General features: G+C 41.6%; 1 protein-coding gene across 2 annotated transcripts in view; it reads left to right on the forward strand.

Moving 5' to 3' along the window:
* The first annotated feature begins 4449 nt into the window (after positions 1 to 4449).
* trak1a (trafficking protein, kinesin binding 1a) overlaps positions 4450 to 14534 on the forward strand; it is a 205857-nt gene continuing 195772 nt past the window's right edge. Inside the window, exon 1 of one of the 2 annotated variants that reach the window (XM_072560400.1) lies at positions 4450 to 5064. The gene's annotated coding sequence lies outside the window, so the exon portion shown is untranslated. The remainder of the gene's footprint in view (positions 5065 to 14534) is intronic. The other variant, XM_072560401.1, reaches the window with a different exon arrangement.

Raw genomic sequence — 14534 nt, forward strand, 5'->3', positions numbered from 1 at the left:
AAACTGAAGTTACTGTGGCAATCCACGAGAAGAATAGACCACTGAACATAGATTTAGAATACATGTTTTCCAACAAATGGAGAATATTGTGAAAAAATGTGAACTTGTCCACTTTTGCAGGACAAATAGAGAAACAGCATAATATTTAATTGCAGAGAGATTACAGAAGTTGGTTGTACTGCAGGATCAGGGTGTACTGGTATATGAATCATACAAAGTTACCATGCCAGACTGTAAGTGATTAGGAAGACAAATGGAATGCTGTTGTTTATTGCAAAGTGAGTGGAATATGTAAGTGGGGAAATGTTGTTATAGTTTTACATGGCATTGGTGAGACCACATCAAGACAGTTTAAGAAAGGGTATAACTGCATGTGAAACAGTACAGAGAAGGTTCTCTTGGCTGATTCTTGGGATGAAGTGGCTATCTTATGAAGGAAGGTTGGACATTTAACCCTCTGTTCATTGGAGTTTAGAAGAATGAGAGATGATCCTATTGAGACATACAAAATCCCTGAGTAGACTTGATTGGGAAGATGTTGCAAGAATGTTTTCACTTGTGGCAGAGACTAGAAATATTTTAAAAACTGTCGGTCTCCTATTTAAGATGAGGATGAGTTTTTTTTCTCTCAAGAGGGTGGTGAGTCTCTGAAACTTGCTTTCCCAGAGAATGGTAGAGGCTAAATGATTGAATTTTTAAAGGCTGAGATAAGTAGATTCTTACAATGGTCCCAGAGTATCATGGGTTGACAGGAAAGTGGAGTTGACGCCTCAATCATGTCAGTCATAAATAAAAACAGAAACTCAGTAGGTCTGGCAGTGTCTGCGGGGAGAGAAACAGAGAGAAGTATTTGAGCCCAATATGACTCTTCTCAAGAACTTCAGCATTGATCATATCAAATAAAAGAACAGACTTGTGAGGCAGAATGGCCTAGTCGTAACTGGTATGTAAAAATATACATTTTTAAAAAAAGAACTGTTTTGCATGTTGTGATTTTTAACAGCAATTGGAGCACAACTTCAAAAAGCGAACCTGACATATGGGACAGTAAAGGGATCAGATCTGACCAAATACAGAGAATGCAGGAGAAACTCAGCAGGTCTGGCATCATCTGTGGAGAGAGAAATAGGACTAATATTTCAGATTTGAAAGTTCTGAAGAAGAGTCATACTGTTTGTTAATTATGGTAATGGCTTGGATGTGAATGTAGAAGGTGTAATTAGTAAGTTTGCAGATGACACAAAAAGTGGTGGTACTGTTGATAGTGAGGAGGATGATCTTCGGCTATAGTGTGATATTGACCAGCTGATAAATTGGGCAGAGCAATGGTAGGTAGAATTTAGAACATAGAACATTACAGTGCAGTACAGGCGTTTTGGCCCTCGATGTTGCACTGACCTGTGGAACCAATCTGAAGCCCATCTAATCTACACTATTCCATTCTCATCCATATGCCTATCCAATGACCATTTAAATACCCTTAAAGTTGATGTGTCTACTACTGTCGCAGGCACTGTGTTCCACGCCCCTACTCGTCTCTGAGTAAAGAAACTACTTCTGACATCTGATAAGTGTGAGGTAATGTACCCTGGGAAAGTCTGATAATGGAAGGGGTTGCTAGGAAGGACTGGGGAACAAAGGGACAGATCCCTGAAGGTGTCAACACAGGTAGGCAGAATGGTGAAAAAGGCATATGGAGTGCTTGCCTTCATTAGCTGGGGCATAAAATATTGGATCAAGACTCTTTATAAAACTTTATAAAACATTGGTTAGGCTACAGATGTAATAGTCTGTGCAGTTCTGATCACCACATTATCAACAGGACATGACTGAGAGTACAGAGGACCTTCACTAGGATGTTGCTTGAGATAGAAAGTCTCAGTTATGAGGAGAGACTGGAAAGGATGGATTTGTTTTCCTTGGAGCAGAGAGGAGGGGATGGGTTCATATTGAGGCATACAAATTATGAGATGTATAGATAGAACGGATCACGAGAATCTCTTCCCTCATTGATAGACATCATTGAGTCACACAACATGGAACAGATCCTTCGGTCCAACTCATTCATGCTGACTTGGTTTTCTGAACTGAACTTGTCCCATTTACCTGCATTTGGCCCATATTCCTCTTTAACTTTCATATCCATGTACCTGTCTGGCCTAAGAGCCTTGAAGTGAAGCCTGTCAGACTCAGCATGGATTCCTGGCCTCAAAGTGAATCCAGAGTGGACGCCTAGCCTTGAGGTGAAGCCCAGCCCTGGCGGAGAGGACTAGTGCAGACTGAAGGTGAGGCCTTGCCTGGGCTGGAGGCGAGGTGCCGACGCAGACTGGATTAGAGGGACTGTTATTCTGAACTTTAAATTTCTTTGATTTTCTAATTTATTCCTGTGGGTTTGTATTTTGCATGTAAGATGGCGTGAAGGTTTGTTGGACTTTTTATTTATTTTTCTAATTTTTTTCCCAAGGACTTGAACTTAACAAAATCTGGACCTAGGTACCTTTGTACCTAAGATGGCACTGCAAGACACAACTTCAACTTTTCACTGTACCTATCTGAGTATGAATGACAATAAGGCTAATTCTAATTTTACTCGCCCCTACCATTTACTCTGGCAGTTTGTTCCATACATGCACCACCCTGTGTGTGAAAATGTTGCCCCTCAGGTCCCCTCATATGACAATAAATCTAATCATAATTTTACTCACCTCTACCATTTCCTCTTTTAGTTCGTTCCATACATACACCATTCTCTGTGTGAAAACATTGCCCCTCAGGTCCCTTTTAAATCTTTCCCCTCTCACCTTAAACCTGTGTCCTCTAGTTTTGAACTCCCCTACCCGAGGCAAAAGACCTTGGCTATTCACCTTACCCATGCCCCTCAGAATTTTATAAAATTTTATAATATCACGGAGGCTCAGTGGTTAGCACTGCTGCCTCACAATGCCAGGGACCTGGGTTCAATTCCCGTCTTGGGCAACTGCCTGTGTGGAGTTTGCACATTCTCCCCGTGTCTGCGTGGGTTTGCTCCGATTTGCTCCCACAGTCCAAAGATGTGCAGGTTAGGTGAATTGGCCATGTTAAATTACCTGTAGTGTTAGGTACATTTGTCAGGGTTAAATGTAGGGGAATGGGTCTGGGTGGGTTGCTCTTCAGAGGGTCGGTGTGGACTTGGTGGGCTGAAGGGCCTGTTTCTACACTGTAGGGAATCTAATCTAATCACTCCTCAGGCCCCTACACTGAAGGACCAGAGGATTCTAAATTTAAGGTGAAAAGCAAGTGGTTTAGGGGAGATATGAGGAAGAATTTTTTCACCCAGAGTGTGGTAGAAATATAAGAGAAAAATATCCTGCAAATGCTGGAGATCAGAGTCAAAGATTGTGGTGCTGGAAAAGAACAGCAGGTCAGGCAGCATCCGAGAGCATAAGCCCTTCATCAGGAATGAGGCTTGTAGGCCAAAGGGGCTGAGAGAGAAATGGGACGGGGGTTGGGTTGGGGCAGAAATTAGCTGTGAATATGATAGGTAGATGAAGGTGGGTGTGAAAGTGATAGGTCAGAGAGGAGGGTGGAGTAGCTCGGTGGGAAGGAAGATGGACAGGTGGGACTGTTCAAGAGGGCAGTTGCCGAGACGCATGGTTGGGACTGGGATGTGGGGAACTGGTGAAATCAACATTGATCCCATGCGGTTGCAGGATCCCAAGGCAGAAGTTGAGGCATTCTTCCTCCAGGCCTTGGGTGGTTTGGGTTTGGCAATGGAGGAGGCCCAGGACTGCATGTCCTTGGCGGAGTGGGAGGGGGAGTTAAAATGTTCAGCCATAGGTGGTACAATTGGTCAGTGTGGGTGTCCCAGAGATGTTCTCTGAAACGATCAGCAATATGGAACATGATGCCCAAGCGGGCGGTCAAGGTAGATACAACATTTACTAAGCATCTGGATGCACATTTAGAAATCCAGGGGGCTATGAATCAAATGCAGGTAAAAGGGAATTAATTATATAGTTTGGTATTTGTTGGTCAGCATAGACATGATGGGCCCAAGGGTCTGGTTCCATGCTGTATGACTGAGTCGAAACATTAACTCTCTTTTCCTTTCTTCATAGATGCTACCAGACCTGCTGAGTTTGTTTTTTTGTTTGTTTCCGATTTCCAGCATCCGCTGTTAACTTCAAACCTGACCATATTATTCTGATTCTGGATTAGTGGTGCTGGAAGAGCACAGCAGTTCAGGCAACATCCAAGGAGCTTCCTGAACTGTTGTGCTCTTCCAGCACCACTAATCCAGAATCTGGTTTCCAGCATCTGCAGTCTTTGTTTTTAACCTCATATTATTCTGATTCCACGTGTGGATTTTTACATTGCATTCCGTAGGGCAAGACAGGAAACAGACCAACGAGAGAGAGGAAAAACAGACAAAGGGGGCGGAGGAAAGACACAACGGTTTCCAATGGGTTGAACCTTGAGTAGATGTGAGAGACAAGTTTCACTTCCCCCATGGTGAGCGGTATTGGCTGACGTAACCCTGAGTATCAAGTCTCCGCCTTTGACAACCAGAGAGATCCCGGTGAAGAGAGCAGCATGGGGAAGGGAAGCGAGCGCTTGGCTCTCTTTGCATCGGAGGAATAAAGAGATTGGAGTCGCCAGAGAGAGTGCGTTTTTACTCCGGCAGGGCTGGGGTTAAGCCGGCTTGGTTGGGGAAGCAGAGGGCAAGTGGGATGAACGCTGGTTCCCTCCTGGATACACACGCCCCATTTGTAGACTGATGCTGTGACATCGTGCGGTAGAGAGGGAAGCTGAAGGCAGGGCGAATAAATGAAGAGTGGGACATGGAAAGTGGACAAAAGACCATAGCAGCGCTGTAAAACGGGCGAGCTACACAGAGACCACAAATGTAGCGTTGGCAGTGGGGGAACTTTGTTTAAATAGCTCTTCTCTCTGAGAAGCCGGAGACTCAAAAGGGAGGCAAACACAGAGGTCGAAGAGGACACGGCAAGGACTGGGCGGCTGACTGGCAACTAAGAAAACCGGCTTGTTATTTGTTGAAGACTTCCTTACCCTGCGAACACTCAAGTAAGTACCGAACCACCGAATGGTTTACTGAAAGATAAAAATTCCGCATTACTTGGTGTTCTGTCTATCGCAGAGGAAGCCATATGGAAGCAGGAGGGCTCTCATCTCCCTCTCCCCTCCCCTTGAGTATGAATGCCAGGGCATGAACAATGTGATTAAAATGAGCTGAGCTCAATTATCATCAGAATTGGAGGCTGGCTATCAGTCCCCGCGTCTCAGTGGAGGGAGAGCGCTTTTGTTTATACGTGTGTGTATTTGCATGCAGTATTACTTTAATAATACCTCTGGCCTGTCCATTTTCTCCCCCTCCCGGTGACGGCTGTTATTTTTAAAAGATAAATTGCAGTTCCAATAGAGTGAAAAGCGGATGCCTCTCCAATCTATCTTGCTGATTGCAATGTGGTGACAAGAGGAGAGGTAAACGACTGATTGTGGTGAAATGAGGTTTCTGAGCCCGAAATATTGTCGTCTTTGCCACAGAAACTACATCTGAATTGTTCAACATCCTTTGGTGTTGGGGGGAGGGGAGGGCATTTGCTGGAGACTCCATTCCCATAAATCCACTGTGTGTGTATATATGGTAATTGGATACACATACTTCTCTCCAATATTCTGCCAGATGTCATGGTTCCCTACCACATTCATTCCTCCCATTGACCAACCAGGTCATACCCTCTGCCTATCTTCACCTGTCCCCACTTCACCACCCTGCTTCTGTCACCCTCTTTATCTGCAATTTTCTCTACACCCACCCCCAGTCCTGAAGAAGGGTTGCACCCAAAACATCGACTTCTCCACCTCCTGATGTTGCCTGGCTTGTTGTGTTCTTCCAGCCTCCTACCTGTCTATTTTGGATTCCAGCATCTGCAGTGTTTTTGTCTCTAGCTCTTGACATCATGGCTGTACTGACTGAAGGTAGTAAGCAGGGCCCTAGGAAAACTGGAACCAATGAGTATAAAGGGCAAATTTTCTGGTTGGAGTCATACCTGGCACATGGGAAGATGGTTTTGGTTGTTGGAAGTCAGAACATCTCTGCAGGAGTTCTTCAGGGTTGTGTCTTAGGCCCATCATCTTCAGTTGCTTCATCAATGACCTTTCCTCCATCATAAGATCATAAGTAGTGGATATTTGCTGATCGTTGGTGCTGAACATTGTGCATTCGCAACTCCTCTGATAGTGAAGCAGTCCATGTTCAAATGCTGCAAGATCTGGACAATATCTACGCTTGTGCTGACAAATGGCAAGTAACGCTCATGCCACACAAATACCGGGCAATGACCATTCCCAGTAAGAGACAATGTAACTATTGCCTCTAGACATTCAATGGTGCTGCTGTCACTGAATCCCTCACTATTAACATCCTTGGTGTTACAATTGACCAGAAACTCGTTTGGACTTGCCACATAAACACAGCAGCAGATCTGAGGCTATAAATCATTCGAAAAGTAATTCGCTCCTAATTCTTCAAAGCTTGTCCACTATCTACAAGGCACAACTCAGGAGTGTGATGGAATATTCCCCACTTGCCTGGATGGGTGCAGCTCCAACAATACTCAAGAAATTTTAGGACAAAATAGCCTGCTTAGTTGGTACCACGTCCACAAACATCCACTCTTTCCACCATCGATGCTCAGCAGCAGTGTGTACCATTTACAGGATACGCTGCAGGAATTTATCAAAGATCCTGAGACGTCACCTTCCAAACCCATGATTACAAGGGCAACAGATACATGGGAACACCACCACTTGCAAGTTTTGCATACCACTTGCCATCCTGATTTGAAAATATATCACTGTACCTTTTTATTATCTCTGGGTCAAAATCCTGGAATTCACTCCTTAAGGACATTTGAGTCAATCCACAGCATGTAGATTATGGTGGTTCAAGAAGGCAGCTTGCTGCCACCTTTTCAAGGTCAATTAAGGACATGCAATAATAATGCTGGCCCAGCTAGCAAAGCCCATGTCTCTCCAATTAATAAAAATAACAGTACCTGAGCCTTATAGATAGAGGTTGAAAGCAAGGAAGTATGATTTTAAAAAAAATATATTGGTGACCCCTTGTGTCTCCTGCCCTTTGGGAAATGTACCCAGGCATTCAAGAGGGGGCAGAAAAGTTTTGTGAGTGATGCTAAAGGTGAACGACTTTGGTTACATTGGGGAATGACCCCAGCTTCCCTGGAGAAGAGAAAGTTGTGGAGATTTGGGGCTCAAAATCATGAGGAATCTGGGCAGAGTAAAGAAAGGAAAACTTTTACACTGTTAGAGGACACCAGTATTTCCATGACTGATCATTGGTGATATGAGAGAAACTTTTTTATTTTATTGCGCATTGAGAGGCTAGATAGTGCATTCCAAATCCTGAGTGTGGAGGAGGCAGATTCTGTTGTGATTTCAGAAAGATGTGGATCATTATCTGAAGATAGACAAGTTTCAAGGTTAAGTGGTAGAAACAGGCGAATAAAACTGGTTGAGTTGCTGTTGCAGAGAGCTAGTGCAGACATGAAGGGCCAAATGGCTGCTTTTCTATGCTGGGGCTGTTCTGATTTTTGAATGGGTGTGAGATAGATAAATAAATATTTAGAGAGAGAAAAGCAGGCTAGTTTAAAAACAAATGACGGTTTGAGTGAGCGCTGGCTAATCCTAATGGAAACTGGCTCAGCTGTTTTTAAATCACTTTGACCATGAGCAGTTGTTAGAGTGAAATTTGAGCTGATACTTCAATCCAGTCCTTTTTTATGTGTTGTTTTGCCTTGTGATACTTGTACAGCACATTGCAATGACACCAGAAAGCAGGAACTGCCTTTTCGTCCTGTACCACAACTGACCTTCACTATTTGATGGGAGTAGGGAAGAATAAGATGAATCCAGTCAAGCTCAAGTTGCTTGGCTAACCTTGACAGGTAAACAGCTTATCTCTTCAGTTTGGAGTGTTTTGCCTCAGTGCCTAGCCATGACTGCCTTCAGTCGTGATGGTCTGAGGAAAGAAAACTCTTGCCTTTGCTTGTTTTGGCATCACAGACTAATGTTTATATTCCACCAGCATTTAAGTGGAAAGTGTTAGCTAAACCAAGTCAGGAAGCTTGCATTTACATGGAGGTGATTAGATTTGCCCTGAGCAGGTTGGGGACTGGAGGAAAGGAAATCATGCAGTAATCCATCCTTGGTCACCATCTAGCGTCCTTTGTTGAATACATACCAAAGTGGTTACAGAAGGATCAGCTGTAGTCCTTGTTCAGTAAAGTACCTGCTGATCGTCAGTTAATGGCTGCTTGGTTCCCACAGCAGGTTCTGACTCTTAATGAAATTGTTTGGTGTTTTGAAATGCAGTACTTTTTGAAAGTTACACCTACAAGGAAAATCAACAAGCTGTGCATAAAATGAAGCAGTTTAAAAAAACTGATGGTATAACACATTTAATAATACCCCTTCTGTCTATATATTGTTCCTATCAGCATGTATGTAACACACTTTATTCTAATGACTTTGATTAAGGAAACAGATGTTTACTAAAGGTGGAGACTAGAACTCATTGATGGGGGATGGGAAGAAGAAAATCCAACAGCTTGCTCTTTGTTTAAAAGCCTGAGATCGAATGCTATCATTTTTGACATGTGCCCTTTTCTGGAAAAATATGAGAGTCAGGGGTTGACTGGCAATGACTGAGAGCTGAAGTGGTAAGTCAACTGACCACTTTGCTGCAAGAGCCCTCAGAATGTTGTACAGACCTGATAGGCAGATTTAGTTACTTTGCAGGAGAGGTTTCTGATTTGCAGAAAGGGAACAAGAATTGGCTAATTGAAGACAGATTGAGCACAGTACCATTTAGTGAGCTGCATGCCACAGTCTCTCACTAAGCAACATCTTTAAAATGACCTGTTCTAATTCTTCTAGCAAATCCCAATGTAGACAGTGTGTCAGAAAAGAAATTCTGCAGATGGATGTATAAATGTTCCATATCCATTTACATAAATGGGAGCTGAGGCTGGTGAGAGGGTGAGATCAACTAGGAGAAAGTGAAGACTGCAGATGCTGGAGACCAGAGTTGAAAAATGTGGTGCTGGAAAAACACAGCAGGCCAGGCAGCATCCGAGGAGCAGGAGAATCGACGTTTCGGGCATAAGCCTGGCCTGCTGTGTTTTTCCAGCACCACATTTTTCAACTCTGGTGAGAGGGTGAGCATATCTATTGATATTGTTGATTTTACTGTTTATTGATTTGATTGTGGCAGAGTCCTTGAAATAGACACTTCTGTATACAGTGGTGGTCCAAAATGATATTATTGAAAATGAATGTAGTAAAAGGAAGCAAATCAGAGAAGGTCCATTAGATTAATTCTAGAGATGAAAGACTTGGTTTATGAGGAGAGATTGATCATTTAAACCTATACTCTAGTAAGAATAGGCCTATTTGAGACAAATACTAGATTAGTGGTGCATCTCCTCCCCCACTCGCCCATTGTACTCTATGCTACTCTCTCCCCACCCCCACCCTCCTCTAGCTTATCTCTCCATGCTTCAGGCTCACTGCCTTTATTCCTGATGAAGGGCTGTTGCTCGAAACATTGATTTCGCTGCTCGTTGGATGCTGCCTGAACTGCTGTGCTCTTCCAGCACCACTAATCCAGTATTCCTGCTCCTAGTTCTAGTGTTCTAAAAGGTATCCCTATACTTTTGAGATAAATTGTCAGCTGTTTGCCTGACACAATGATATGCTTGTTAATCACTCAAGTTTCATTGCAATTCTTCAATTCATTTGTAAAATCATTGTTCATGTAGTTTCTTACCTAAATTTGTTCAATATTATTGTTGTGGACAGTAAAAGTCGGTCTTGGCTTTGAGTAGGAGTAAATATTTTCTCCTGGTATATCATATCACCAAGACTGCCTAATTTCACACCCTTTCATTGGCCATTTCTGACCTTGCTTTGCCTCATGTGTTCCAGTTGTAATTCATGTCTTTTATTACCTCTGGATTTGATTATGCTAATGCTGTCCTATCCGGCCCCTCACGCTGCATTAGGCATGATCTTGATCAGCCGTATCTGCTGCCCCATAACCAACCCAGCAATGAATCACATTCACCGGTCGTCCTTGTGCTTAGTGACCTATGTAGACTTTTTGTCTGACAATGTCTCCATTTTAAAATTTGCCGCCTTGTTAACAAGTCCCTCTGTGGCCTCAATCTGCCCTATCTCTAGAATCTACTCCAGCTCCCTTTGTTGAGGTATTGACAGACATTCAATTTTGCCACTTGCACGCCACTGGTTTTGGTCACTGGTTTTAGCCACCTTGGTCCTAAGCTTTGAAATGTCATCCCTGAACCTCCATAATGTTTTTGCCTATCTCTTCCTTTTTACATGTTCCTTTAAAATCTCATCACCTGTCTGAAAATTATCTTGATTCTTTGGATTCAACAACATTTGACAGTGAAATGGCTGTGTTTGAGGTACTGTTATAAATACCAGCTGATGTTTATGGCAAGATCATTAGATCATCAGTGTATAACTCATCAATTGCCTTCAAGTGTTTTTGAAGGTTCACCTTAACTATAGCTAGAAGAGTTGTTGGCCCCAGTGTCCAATTTGGGTGACTGTAGTTATTTACAGCATTGCTAGAAGCAGAGATCAAAGTGATCTTGAGAAAGAGTCATTTGTGTTTCTGGAATAGTTTATGTCTCTTCATTTATGGTCTGAAGCTCTACTGAAGCCATTCCTAAACTTAAATGAGATATATCCTGCACACGTGCAATTGAAATGCAGAGCATACAATTGTGCTCATGCGTATTCTTCTACCCCACTTCCTTTCCAGATGTTTTGTTTACAGTATCCATGCTGACAACACTTTCATTCCTGACTTGAAGCATTTAGCTTCCAATTCAAATTTTGATGAATGTGCACTGTTGTTTTCAGTATTAACCCCATCTGCCACCACCAGTACAGTGCCAATGTTTTTAAATCTGAATAATCTGTTAGTGGAAGGTTTTGAAGTTGGATGGTGTTGTATTTATTTTAGTGTGTATAATTCAGCTTGTCTGACAAAACCACAAATAGGTAGCTTGTTGGAGGTAAAAAAGTACTGAGAGCAAAACCCATAGTAATTTGGTTTTGCTTTTGTGTTTTGTTGGGTCATAAGACTCCGTACTATGGAATGATGTGGTCATAGTGTGCATTGGTGTCTGGTTTCTGAATACACTAGTGACTGATGGTCAGAGTTAAGCTAGAACAAATGGTTACGTTCATCTGAAATCAAATGCAAAAGCATTCATTGCTGTTGACCTTTTTAACTGTTTCTCTCTGAGAATCGTAGAATCCCTACAGTGTGGAAACAGACCATTCAGCCTATTTTCCACACCAAACCCCCACTCCCAGTAGCTTTGCATTTCCCATGGCTAATCCACCTAGCCTGTACGTCCCTGGATACTACGGGCAATTTAGCATGGCCAATCCACCTAACCTGCACATCTTTGGACTGTGGGAGGAAACCCTTGCAGACATGGGGAGAATGTGCAAACTCCACACGGGCAATTGTCTGAGTCTGGAATCAAACCCAGAACCCTGGCACTATGAGGCAGTCAGTACTAACCACTGTGCCACCATGCTGCCGTGCACTAAGTGTCAACAAATCCAGAACCTTCTGCTCAGAAGTATGCCTGATGCTTCATCAGTAAAATACTTGGGGGAAAAATTATAATCCCATTGGAAGAGTTCTTAACCTGGAATCCCACTGGATGCTGGAAAAGTCTTGCAATTCTATCCAACTGTATATAATACAGTAATGTTCAACAGCTGAGCTTTGTTTTAGATTGAAAAGAATCATTACTTTCAAAACTTTAATATTCTGATTTTTGACAGCTGTAAACTAAATTTTCTGATAATTCTGGAATGACATTTATGCAAAACATTGATAGCTTTTCTGTAAGTTGTAAAGTATCGTAACCATTTTTCCTGGGTGGATTCCTCCTAAGAGTTCAGACTGCCAAATTTAAATAAAAAATGCTGCATTTACATTGGCCTGTATGAAACATTCCCTTGTGGGCAATACAGTTTGCAGCCAAACTGTTGGTCACAAGTATAACTTTTGAACAATTGTATATGTGTAACTGGTTATTGTATTGCTACTATTGGTCCAAAATGAGAAAAGGGCAGATTCTCGTTTTGTTGTAGAAGTGGTTTGGTAATCTTAGCTATTGCAAGATTTTGTTTAGAACAAATTTGTAGGCATTGAACAGCTGCTGAGATAAACACTTCTCACATTTGCACTAATTTTCACAACAGTAAATGCTTAAAAATGATTACCATTCACTATATAGGGTGTCATGTCTTGCCTAGGGACTGTTGGGATTTTATTTTGCTTTGTTTGATTTAGTTATTAACTGACAAAAATCATCATGTGGTTTATGCTAAATAATCCTTTGGTTATGCCACTTTATTTAAATAGCATATAATTCTATGCTTCCACCAACAGCAGCAGTTCTCATATTTCCAATTCATTTTTCAAAATGTTCAATATAGTAACTTTTGGAAGGGGGAGCAGAGAAGTGCTAAGAAAGCTTGCTACACCAATACATTAATGAGGGCCTTGCCTTACGTGGAAAAGCCAGACAGGCTTGTCCTGTATCCTCTGGAGTTTAGAAGAGTCAGAGATGCCTTAATTGAAATGTATAAAATTCTGATGGGGCTTGACTAAGAGGATGTCAAAAGGATATTTCCTCTTGTGGGAAAATGGAGAACTTGGGGTCATAATTTAAAAATAAGGAGGCACCCATTTAAAAGAGAGCCGAGGAAACGTTTTCTTCCCTGAGGACTGAGAATCTTTCGAATTACCCTCCTCAAAAAGCATTAAATGTGGAATCTTGAAATATTTTTAGAGGCAAATTTAGGTTATTGATTACCAAAGGGATAGCAGATACTCCTGCAAATGCAGAAATGTAGAGTTGAGGTTAAAATCAAATCCATCATAATCTTAAGGAACAGCAGAGCAGGTTTGAAGGGCCAAGAAGCTGAAAATTGTTGTTTGTTTATATTTTCTTAACCCAACTATACAACCTTTCCTCATAAAACAACTCTGTCTTATTGCAAGTATGTTTGTATGTCACCTCCCGAAATGAAAACAGTCACGCTAATATTGTTTTTCTTTTGAAAAAAAATTCTAAAGTCTTGGATCAATAAGTACAGAAAATGTAGGCATTTTGTGCTTGACAGTTTGATGTGCCATAACGTGAGCACACTCGCACATCAGATTCCTCCCCTACCATCACTTAGAATTTAGCTGTTTCAGCATTGTTTCATATTTGGCGCAATTATGACTTATCTGTCATTTTACTTTTTTAACCAAATGTATAGGGATACACACAGAAAGTGAATCAATCAAATTTGAAAACCAATTAGTCTTGTATCAACTGCTGCTTATTTAATCAAGTTCAAAGCTTCTGTCGCTCGGTGTAATAGTGCCTCCTAATTTCACTCCTTAATTTGGGCTCTAATTTTTAGACTCTTGTCTGCTCAACCAAAACTCACCATGCTACCAGAATAATTTAACGCACTCCCTGGGGACCTTGGCTTGAAAACCTGGCAATAATGTGTTTGTATGGAGCAATCAAGTAGGTTCCTGGCTTCTAGCTTTGACTTCATGTGACGCTTCCCTGTAGCTTGGCCTCTGGGGGAATTATTGGTAGTTTCAGTTGATCATCCAGTGCTGTAAATGCTTTTTTATAATGGAAGGGGAAACTGGATCCAATCTGAATGAGAATCATTTTCACTTTTGTGAAGTTGAAATCAGCCACATCAGATGTAATGGTGTGTTGTCATTGACCCAACCGCACTTAAAATTGAATTGAGTAATGACCTTTACAAAGTTCTATTTTTAAGCAAGCTTATTCAGCCCAGCAGCTCGTACTCTAACTAGCAGTTTGATTGCAGCAGGAAGCAAGCACAATAGTTAAATATGTAGTCAACAAAAAGATTCGAGCAGTTAGAGAATAGATTTTTGTTTGATTTTTAAAATTTTGAACTAAACTTAGGAAGATTTGCACATTGATAGCACTTTATCTGCAACTTTGAAATCTCCTCATGGTAATGGCTCTTTTATGCTTCGTTTGAAATATTTAAAAAAAAATCTCCTTCATATTTTCTTTCATGGGCTTTAGAAACAATTTATTTTGTTCAATGCCAATGATGGCTGTTATAATTCCATAAGACTCCAATGCTTTTTTTGGTTTTTTTTTAAATGCAGCATGGAAACCATTTTGTAATACCAAGGTCTTGTCAACATAGATTTTAAATTTTAACTTGGAGTTTATAATAGCTAGCTGGTACTACTTGATAGAAGATTCAAGCCAGATTTTCAAATTCCATCAAAATAAATTTTTAGTTTAGTTACCACAGTTCCCAGAAAGATTTAGTAAACTAAGGCAGCTGCTAAAAGGAAAGCTAAACTGTTCCTCTTGTAATCTGGCTGTGAACTGATGCCT

This window comes from Chiloscyllium punctatum, chromosome 41 (genome assembly GCF_047496795.1).
Source record: "Chiloscyllium punctatum isolate Juve2018m chromosome 41, sChiPun1.3, whole genome shotgun sequence".
NCBI lineage: Eukaryota > Metazoa > Chordata > Chondrichthyes > Orectolobiformes > Hemiscylliidae > Chiloscyllium > Chiloscyllium punctatum.